Here is an 11,247-nt window from a genome sequence, read left to right as displayed (position 1 = left end):
ATTTGAGCTCGTAAATACGTCTAAAATATAAAGTAATCAATGAGGAAAAACAGTTTGTATGTGAGAGAAAGAAAGCCAATGTCTAAAATCACACAGAAAATATCAAAGTCAAGCTAAAATGGTAAGGTAAGGGAAGGGAAAGGCCCTCCCATTGATCGTCGATTTTCTCGAGCAGGCCCAGTAACGTCTCCATTGGAGACTTTGTTGTTACTGTGTTTGGCATATGGAATATGCTTCAGTAGCTTGCCGGGCTCTCCGAGAGGGGCGGAGGAATCGAACTCGGATCGGCCATGTTGGCCGCTTGTAAGGCGAACGCCCTACCGGTGGGCTATCTCTCCAGCCCTTTAAAATTCTACTTGAACACTTTCTTTCATTACTACGTGCTGGTTTCCCTAGACTTCTTTTAAGTTTAGGGATGATAAATCTAATGAAAAGCTTTGAAAAGTATTATTCCTTATCTGACATGGTCAGAGAAGAGGAAATACCGATGAAAGGTAGACGAGAAGAGGAGACGGTACGAGAGTACGTCTGAATACTGAAGCGGCTAAAGACCACAAGTGTCCAGTACAGATGACTGGTCAATGTTGATTGGTCATAGGTCACTGGTCACTTGCCAGGATGATTCAAATTTATTTACAAACAACCGCATGGGAACCCCAACATTCGACAAATTGGTGGTTGGTTTGGTGGGAGAATGATGTCATAAAAAAGGCAGTTACAGGTAGAGCCTAGCCAATCAGGAGGTCAGATTCCCAGGAAGAAGACCGGATTGGATAGAGAGAGGGGTAAAATGAAGCAGGCTAGGGAGATGACATCCTGCAAGACAGTTATAACAGTTTCAACTTCCTCAGACTATTGTGTTAGAAAACTACTCCCATTATACACAAGAGCTCACATATTTCATTAATAAATCAAGAAAATTACTAAATAATCATTTTATTGCACTGTTAAAGAAACAACATTCGGTATTACTAGTATATTTTATATAACGTTTACAGCACAGAGGGTACGGCATTTGCCTTGCAGAAGGCCAACCCTGATTCCGATTCCTGTGCTGGGCAAGCTACCCAGAATATCTCGCCCTCATAGCAAAAACCTGGCAAGCTACCCATGACGTATTCAATAGACCAAAACCAGTAACAACAAGTCTCACAATGTGTTGTAAGATGTTACTGGTGCCCGCTCGAACAAATGGATGAACCACGGGAGGATAGTGCTACAGTGCTATGATTGAAAAAAAATGGTGGTTTCTTTCAATATGACAACACTTACTATGATAAGTTGTAGATGAATTGAGATGTGTTAAAATGTAAAAATAATGAGAAGTAATTGTAAATGCACAGGTATCTCTATTTTACAAAACAAACAGTTGTTCTCAGTTTAAAACTGTAGAAGATAAAGAAAAACATATGCTCATTTCTGTGAAAATCTTACAATCTGAAAGAAAAGATAAAAAGTAAATTAAGTAATCAAAAAACAAGCAAAACATACAATTAATGTCAATTAGTATGATAGGCAAAAGATGAATGTTTTCAATAAATTAGTGCTGTGAAATAAATCAGTATTTAGCTATTAAACTTGTATAGACAAAATAAGCATACATTATGATCATATAATCTATATTGAAAGAAGTGTAAATTCCTTGTAAACACAAGAGCAATTTTCAAGCTCACTTATAGACAAAGAACACAAATTAAAATGACAAATTAAAATGTGTCCCCAAATTACAAACATTTAAAAATCAGATCACATCTTTTCCTAGCAAAGATGATAAAAATAGACCTTTTCAAGTTATTTTATTGAGAACTAAATCTGTATAATAGTATGGCAATATATACTTAGTTTTAACCAGTTTAATATTCTTTAAGTAAATTAGTTTTTGTGTGCATATATGGAAATTCAGGGATCAAACAATAACCTCACAAATGTGAGGCAAATATTTTACCACTGAGATATATTTTCAACCACAGTTAGATATTTTGGTTTTATTTCTATTGTGCGAGGAATAGAACCCAAAATTTCATACTTGCAAGCCAAGTGCTCTAGCCCTGAGCTACATACACAGTCATAAGTAAGTAAGCTTTATTTTTTCTTTTTGGTTCACACCTGGCTATGCACAGGGGTTACTCCTGGCTCTGCACTCAGGAATTGCCCCTTGTGTTGCTCAGGCGAACATATGGTATGCTGGGAATTGAACCCAGGTCGGCCAATTGCAAGGTAAACGTCCTACCAGCTGTGCTATCGCTCAAGTCCTAGTAAGTTAGCTTTTTATATCAGATCTTAAGTAAACAATCAGAAAAGTTGACAAATAGATATAAATGTTCACAACAACATCATCTTAGCAGTAAAACATTACAATTATAAAAAACTCAATAAAATGTTATAATAACTGAAATTTATTTTTTAAAGATTATATTTGTATATATACTAATATAAATACATAATTGAAAGACTCCAAAGAAATGTACCTTCATTTTACTTGGATGATTATTGTGGTTCTTTTTTCTTTTTAATATAGTTATTCCATGAACAATACAAATTTGGACTTCTATATGATTTTTTGTCAATAATTATATTTCGAAACTTTTTTGGAGATTGCTAGTGATGTGAAATAATTAAAGATGATCAATATATCCTAGAAATATCAAAAAATCTAAGAAAAAGTATTCCATGCATGTATAAAATATATGCAGATAATTTATTTGATTGGCTCCAAGACTTAGTAGAGGGGTTAAAGCACTTACCATGCACACAGTCAACCGAAACTAATGGCTAGCACCACCAGGAATGACCCTTGAGCACAGAGTCAGAAGTCCCAAGCACCACATACTATGGCCCAAATACTCCACAAAAACAGAAATACAATTTATCACTTATTACTATAAAATACAAATTCATTATAAAGTACATTATAAAATCCATTATAATTTTTTCAAATGTATCAAAATTTACAGATTTACGGGCCACACATAGCACTACTTGCAGACAATGTGAGTAAATATTATTAAAAAAGCATCTACTTGGTCAACAGCAGACTATCTATTAAATTTGGGGCTTTCAAAAATTATATAGGAATTAGCACCCTTTAACCTCTATGCTACTCAAGAATCAGTTATATGTTTTTCTTTTCTTCCTTTTTTGTGGGGAAGGGAGCGCACCCATATGTGCTCCGGGCTCACTTCTGACTTTCTATCCAGAGATTCCTTCTGGCAGCCTCAGGGTTCTGGGGATTGAACTCAGATTAGCTGCATACAAAGTAAACACACTCTACATACTGCACTACTCTTTGGCCCATATGTATCTTTTTTAAATAACATTTTAATAAAAACATTTTTAATAATTTTTTTAAAAAACATTTTTAATAAAACATTTCATTAAAAGTATAATGTTGGAAAATACTGTTTTAATCATTAAAGTAAATATAAAATTGGAATAATACTTGGTAAAGCATAGGAACACAGCAGAAATTGATGGTATATATCTTATTTGTAAATTTGTAACTGTAACATATTGTCCTTTTCCATTTCAACGATGAGATGTATCCATAGAGTAGATTGGTTCACTCACAATACTATATTCTCTCCTGGATACTTTTTAAAACTACTTGCTAATTTGCCTGTTTCTAAACTTTTTGAGTACTAAAGTCCTCTTTACTATTGTTAGATTTTTCTCTGGTTTTATTTTTACTTTATGTTCTAATCTTAATGGTACCACCATCTACTCAGTCAATGAAGCTAAACCCTAAGGTCTCTTCCACTTTCTCCTGCACAAGTTTCTGCTTTCTGACAAATGGGAGGACCTCGAATGCTGACATCAATCTAATACCCAGGGCCGCAGGAGATAGTGTAGTGCTTATGGTATTTTCTTACATGCACTCAATTTGACTCCCAGCACCACCTGATTGCCAGAGTATGAAAGGCTGTATAGCATCGGAGGACCCCAAGCACCATGGCTACGTTTACTGAGAATTGCCTGTGGGTCCCCCACACCTCCTGAGCATTGCTTTAGAGACTCTCCCAGCAACCAAAAAATATGCAATGCCCCAGAAACATGTACTTGTCTTAAATAGGGACCCGCACTTGAGTGAGGTTCACAAGGAAATATTGCATGAAAACATAAATCAAAGAAGCAGGGGGAAAGGGTATATCATGTGAGAAGAGATAATATATTTGGTGAAATGTGTTAAGATTCAGATGCCCTAGTCTTCCCACCAGGGATATTCCTTCAAAAATGCCCCCATTATACTGGAAGGGAACATTATATGACTGAAACTCAATTATGAGCAACTTTGTAACTGTGTATCTCTTGGTGATTCTAATTTTTAAAGTAATTTTTAAATGCACCCATCAAAATTACCTTTATACCACTAAATGGGAAAGATACTTTCTAATACTTATCCTCACCAAAAGCTCAACAGGGTGTGCCACTTGCTAGGAAATGTCCTCCCTTGCATTTTTCTCATCATACTTATTAGTACTTCACTCTTATATTTCTTCCCTCTTCTCATGCCAAATCTTTATTCTCCCTTGCAAGCTCCTCAAACATTATGTATCCATTCAACACTGAGGCTCTTTTCCACTTCCTAATCTTGATTTCTTGTCCATGAACTGATTCTAAAACATAACATAGCTGCAATTACAATATTCATGCCAAAGACAGTCATTGATGTATCTTGGGGTTAGCATTCTTCAAGCTATAGGCACATGGGTGAGTAACATTATTTTCCTACAGAGAACACAAAAATAGATATGCTGGGTTTTACACTTCTATCAGTAGTCTGAGGTACAAATTAATTATATATATTTTTAATGTTTTATTGAATATCTGTGAGATAGACCATTGCAAAGCTATTCATAATTTGCTTCCAGTCATACAAGGATCGAACATCCATCCGTCCACTAGTGTATATTTCCCACCACCAATGTTCCTGGTTCCCTAAAACCATCCCCCAACACCCTACCCCCACCCCCAGCCTGTCTCTATGGCAGGATCTTTAATTCTTTCTCTCTGTCTCCTTTTTATTTTGTGCATCATGGGTCTCGTACAGGTACTAAGAGGTCATCATGTTTGTTCAAGAAATTTAGTATTTTTATCAGGAAGCTAAGGCTGGAGTAGCTTTGAGGTATGGAAATGACTGCTGAGGCATCCATAAATACAGGGCAGTGGGGGTGGATGCCCATCGTGACCCAGAGAAAGCCTGGAGATATCAGTCACAAAACCCGCATATCCGAATTTTCAGCTGTTATATTTCAGTGAGAGCCACCTGAGATGGTGGAAACCAGACGAGGCCATGGTGGCGATTTTGGATTGTGGGAGCAAGTGGCTGCACTGGGTTCTGGTTGGATGGGCACCCAACTAACCTGCCTCCCTCTCATTTACCCTAGTGTGTTCAGCCTTTTGCAGGTCCAAAGTTAACTGAGGCTTTTGATCTCTTTCAAGATTGTTTATGGGTGTCTGAAACAAGACCAATCCATTAGCTTGTATAGCTGAGCCAGGGGTGGTCTGTGAACATGGCTCCCACATATCTTTTGGGAGTTTAATTTCTCGGGAAACATAGTCCTGAGGTGTTGGGATCCAGCCAGAGGCACCGTGGCCATTTGAGGTTATCAGGAAGCATGAAGACACCATTAGACGGTTGATGCACTCACCTGAGGGTACAGGTTGATTTCCTGGAGGCATTGCACCACCAGGCTAACACAGATTCATTGAATTAATGAGCGAATCATCAACATTTTTAAAATGTGTCACTTTATTACATTTTAGAAGGGTAACTTCTAACAATGAAGTAATCTTCAGGGTATAATCAAGATCTATGATTTATTCTTAATATATTTAATAAAAGCTACACATTTTGGAAATTTATACAAAGAAATTCTTTTATAGTATCTGTCTTCATAATTTACTTGTAAATTACTAAGATATCACTGTATATTCCACTGTTCTTAGCATAGAAATTTATAGACAGAAAGTGCTACGTAAAAGTTCATTTTGGCACTTCTGTCCAAGGTGGTACTGGAAGTTCTTGCAATAGAAATAAGGTAAGAAAAAGATATTAAGGGTTTCTTATGTATGAAAGGTAGAAATAAGCTCTCACTATTCACAGCAGATGTCATACTCAATTTAAGGAATACTAAAACCTCTACCAAAAAAGCTTCTAGAAACAATAGACTTTCATAGTAAAATTGCAGGTTATAAAACCAATACCCAAAAGTCTATGGCTTTATTATACGCAAATTATGAGAGAGAAGAAAGTGACATGAAAAAGCAAGTCCATTCACAATCATGCCTCAGGAAAATCAAGAACCTTGGAATCTGCTTAACTAAGGAGGTAAAGGACCTACACAACAGGAAATAACAAAGGACACGAGGAAACGGAAACATATATACTTCTTATGGAATGGGAGAATTAACATTGTCAAAATGGCAATACTCCCGAAAGCATTGTACAAATTCAATGTGATCCCTATAAAGATACCCATGACATTCTTCAAAGAAATTGATCAAGCACTCCTGAAATTCATACGGAACAACAAATGCCAACTAAGAGCTAAAGCAATTCTTGGGAAAAAAGACGATGGAGGCATCACCTTCCCCAACATCAAACTCTACTATGAAGTGATAATAATGAGAACAGCTTGGTGCTGGAACAAAGGCAGAGCCGCAGACCATTGGAAAAGGATTGAATATACTGACACACACCCTCAAATATACATCATCTAATCTTTGATAAGGGAGCAAGAAATGTGAAGTGGAGCAAGAGAGTCCTCTTTAACAAACGGTGCAAAAAAAACTGGACAGCTACATGCAAAAAGAAAATGGCTCAGACCTCTACCTAACACCATGCACAAAAGTCAGATAAAAATGTGTCAAAGTCCTCAAAATCAGACCAGAATCCCTCAGTTACATTGAAGACAAGGTCGGCAAATCCCTCCACAACATTGCAGCTAATGGTATCTTCTAAGATAACACGTTACTTGCCAAGCAACTGGAAACAGAGATAAACAAAGGGGACTATCTTAAATTAAGTAGCTTCTGTATTTCAAAAGAAACAGTGACCAGAAACACAGACTCTGCCATGCGGGCAAGATACTTGCAGAAGCCTACCAGGTTCTGTGAGAGTGAGAACTGAACAATAAGAGTTGTTATCTTATCAACAATATCCAGTTTCTGGATCTTGGCCATTGATGGAATTACATGGCTCCAGGGGCAGTTCATGGTTGTAACACTTAAGAAGATGGGGGATCTGGATGGAGGGGGCCCAGTCTTGATCTGAGCAGCCTTGGAGATCTCATCCCCCGGTCCCGCACACCTGGGTTCTGTTGGAGTACACAGAGCTTAGGTTTATCAAATTGCACCCATAACAGTGCTCCCGAGTCACTCCTATTACTTTGTCTGTCTGTAACCACTTCTATGCTCTCTTCCCCAACCAATTTGTAAGGTCTCATCCCTCTTAGACACTGAAGCTGTACTGTAAGTTAATATTGCCTTCCTCCTCTCCTTATGTCTTTTGAGCAGTTTACCTTAATGCAAGGTCCTTTTGTATAGATACAAGAAGACAATTAATTAATATGCTTTGTAACTTAGGAATTGATTGGCTTTGAATATTATTCACTCCTGGGCATCTGCTTCTCAACTTAAGCCTCAGTTGCCCTCACTTCCTAGCACCCCAAGGGCAGGGTCCCGACGTGGGACTGGATGGAACCAGGGCAAGCCGGTAAGTTATGTGCCACACTGTCATCGCGATGGGCCAGGCCAAGGTGCCACAATTCTTAACTATAAGTTAAGAGGTTGATCATAGGCAAATGATGTCATGATCCAAAAGTAACGATGAGACTAGGGCCCTGCTGCTAGGAATAGGAAAGATATCTTGCCTGAGCACTGCAGTCTGAGATCGAGATGGCCCTAGGAGAGCAATTCTACAAGCTCAAAGTACTTCTTACTGTGTCCATACAAAATGATTAATATTATATATGCTTATATGTTGGTTGGACAAGGAGAGGAGAAACACCTCCTAGAAGCTCTTTTCCTGTGTGTCCTGACTAGCTTGGGTGAGACTGCTTTCTCCCCTTCAAACTGCCTTCAGTAAATGATTTCAGTATATTGAGACAGTTTTCCTTTTCTCTCAGAAACCTAGCTGGTCTTAGATCTGCAGATCTCAGGTGCTAGCCAGGACTGATCTTTGGGATATAGATTCCCAGCTCTAGCCAGGCTGGTCTTTGGGATGCAAATCAAGGTGCTTGCAGCTTGTGAAAGTGCTTGTGGAAGGTTTCAGTTTGGCTTTGTATCTTCATTCTGGAGGCCAGTATTACTGGCCTGCTGATTAAAAGGAATCAATGTGGATGTAAAGAAACAATGTATGGTTTGCTGCCTCAAGGTTCTTTCTGTAATTCCTTTTGTTGACATCACTGTAATGCGCCTTTTAGAGGTTCTATGATCTATATAAGGGGATCTTCAGGGCTCTCAGTGTGCTCATGTGCTTGAGGATTCCTGAGGCCTCCATGACATAAATCTCTTCCATGTAATAACCTGCTGCTCCACAACCAACCAGCCTGACCCCCGTTTCCTTCCATCTCCTGACCATCGCCATCGACCTCCGTGGAGTGGGGAAACGGCCTGACAGCCAGCCTTTTATTTTTTGTGTGTTTACACAGGTTCTGCTTCCAGTTCCTTCATGCATGAGGCTCCTTCAAGCTTGGGGAGAGTGGTCTGAAGCGTACATATGGCTGGTTGCAGAGGTCTTCAGCTGCCGGGGCTCTACTCAGAGCAGTGAGGGAAACTCACCCCTACCCATCCAAGGGGCCCCGGTGGGGAAAGCCAGCTGCCGGGTCAGTAGACTGTCGTTTTAGACATATTTGGAATTAATTTTAGATCGAAAAGTACTTATGTGCTTAGTAATAAATTACTATACACTTGTTCAATCACCTCAGAGAAACCACTCTGCACAGAGAACTAGATTTTTAAATACAGGTCTGTTTTGCCTTTATGTCATGACTGAGAATCACTCGCAGTAGATATGAAACTCACTATACACAAAGATGCACACAGGCTACTTTGAGTCATCTGTGTTGTTAATGTGTGTTGGCCATTAAACTTCACTGAGACCCCTTTATCTGTCCTTTACAGGAGCCTCATGAGTCTCACCTTCCATTCAAGTTGTACTTGTAATAAGGTGGAATGAAATCATCAATAGTCTCCTCACCTCTTCCTTCAGGAGAAAAATCCTACTTACATTCAAGGTGGTCAAATTGCAGACAACACCATCCACCTTTTCATGGAGATGTACACGGGACTGAGGCGAGAACAGCAAAAGGCTGTAGTTTAATGGTCTTAATGAAGGTTCAGGGAAGGGCATTAAATGAGACTCATATACCATCTTCCAAAAGAATTATTTTGTAAAACTGATGTCTTGGGTATGGTAAAAGATAATATGGTAAAAACCATATTTTTCTTGCTGGGACATTAAAGTTCTAAGTCTATCTATTCAAGCTGCTTTGAAATACATACCTTGCTTAGGAATCACTGTCTGCCATAGGAGTGAGTAAGGACAACCCTCAAATTAATAAGTAGAGAAAAATATGGAAAAATTAACTCATACTATATTTGATGACATATATACTAAAATTGAAATGATACAGAGATTAGCATGGTCCTTGCACAGAGATGACATGCAAACTTGTAAAGTGATCCATATTTTTGTTGCAAGAAGAATTAACAGGGTGACTTTAAGCTAAGACAATCCCCACAAGTACAAAAATTCTACATAAAGATAGCACAAATCCCCATCACAACAATCTCCTCAATGTCAATGGACTAAATGTGCCAATTCAGAGGCACAGAATGGGAAGATGATTTAGAAAACTGAACCCAACTTTCTGCTGCCTGAAGAAACACTTCTGAACAATCAAAGTAACCATGGGCTCAAAGACAAACGCTGGAAAACAATTCTTCAAGAAAGAAAAGAACACCTCCAAAAAGCTGGAGTAGCCATACTAGTACCAGACCACATCGACTTCAGGCTATAGGTTATAAGAGACAGTGAAGGTCATTTCTTCCTGATCATGGGATCTGTACATCAGAAAGAACTCACCCTCCTCACTGTAGATGCTCCTAATGACAGACCAGCAAAATACTTAAAAATAACTTCTAATAGACTTAAAGAAAAACATTGATAGCAACACAATACTAGTTGGAGATTTCAACACTACTTTTTCACTTCTCAATAGATCAAACAGACTAAAGCTCAGCAAGAAAATATTTTCTTTAAGGGAAGTAATGTACAACTTTTGGCTTAGAGAAGAAATCAAAGAGGAAATAAAAAGTTTCCAGAAACAAATGAGAATGTGGACACGAGCTACCAGAAGATTTGGGACACAGCAAAAGCAGTGTTAAGAGGAAAGAGTATAGCTCTGCCAGAATTCATCAGGAAGAAAGAAAGGGCCTACATGAATAAATTAGAGCTCAAGATTTTGGAAAATGACCAACAAAAGTAATCCAAACTAGGATGGAAGAAGGAAATAATAAAACTTGTACCAGACATCAATGAGCTAGAATCCCAAAATACAATCCAAAAGACCAATAAGAGCAAAAGCTGGTTCTTTGAGAAAATAAATAAGATCAATAAACCACGAGAAGCCTCTCAAATTAACAAAGAGAAAGAATTCTAATAAATCGAATCAGAAATGCAAAGAGGCATATCCTAATAGAAACTACAGAAATCCACAGGATCATCAGAGATTATATTGAGAATCTTTGCAGCAGGAAATTAGAGAATCTTGAATAAATTGATAAATTTTTGGTTTCCGATTATCTCCCAACGCTGAACTACGAAGATTTGGAATACTTAAACCTATCACTACCAAGGAAATTGAAATGATGGTCAAAAGTATCCCCCCAAACAGATTCCCTGGCCCAGATGGATTCAATTGTGAAATATTTCAAACCTTTAAAGAGGAAATGCTGCCAACATTTTTTCAAGATTTTCCAGGAAATTGAAGAATCAAAAATACTCCCAAATAGTTTCTATGAGGCAAAGATCAACCTAATACTCAAATCAGACAGAGACACCACAAAAAAAGAAAATTACAGACTTATTTCCTTGATGAATACAGATACACAGATTTTCAAGAAAATACCAGCAAAGAGAATCCAGAAACTCAACAAAAGCTCACACACTATGACCAAGTAGGTTTATCTTGGGGATGCAAGGATGGCTTAACATTCTCTAGTCAATCAACAGAATACACCATA

The 11,247-nt window shown here is 38.1% G+C and overlaps 1 pseudogene; it reads left to right on the top strand.

Annotated features, from left to right (window-relative positions):
* The first annotated feature begins 9,596 nt into the window (after positions 1-9,596).
* LOC130025937 (uncharacterized) lies at positions 9,597-9,695 on the top strand (annotated as a pseudogene).
* Positions 9,696-11,247: the final 1,552 nt, after the last annotated feature.

The sequence above is a fragment of the Sorex fumeus genome, unplaced genomic scaffold, assembly GCF_029834395.1.
Source record: "Sorex fumeus unplaced genomic scaffold, SorFum_2.1 ptg000032l, whole genome shotgun sequence".
Classification (NCBI taxonomy): Eukaryota; Metazoa; Chordata; class Mammalia; order Eulipotyphla; family Soricidae; genus Sorex; species Sorex fumeus.
This window is presented reverse-complemented; position numbering and strand designations above follow the sequence as displayed.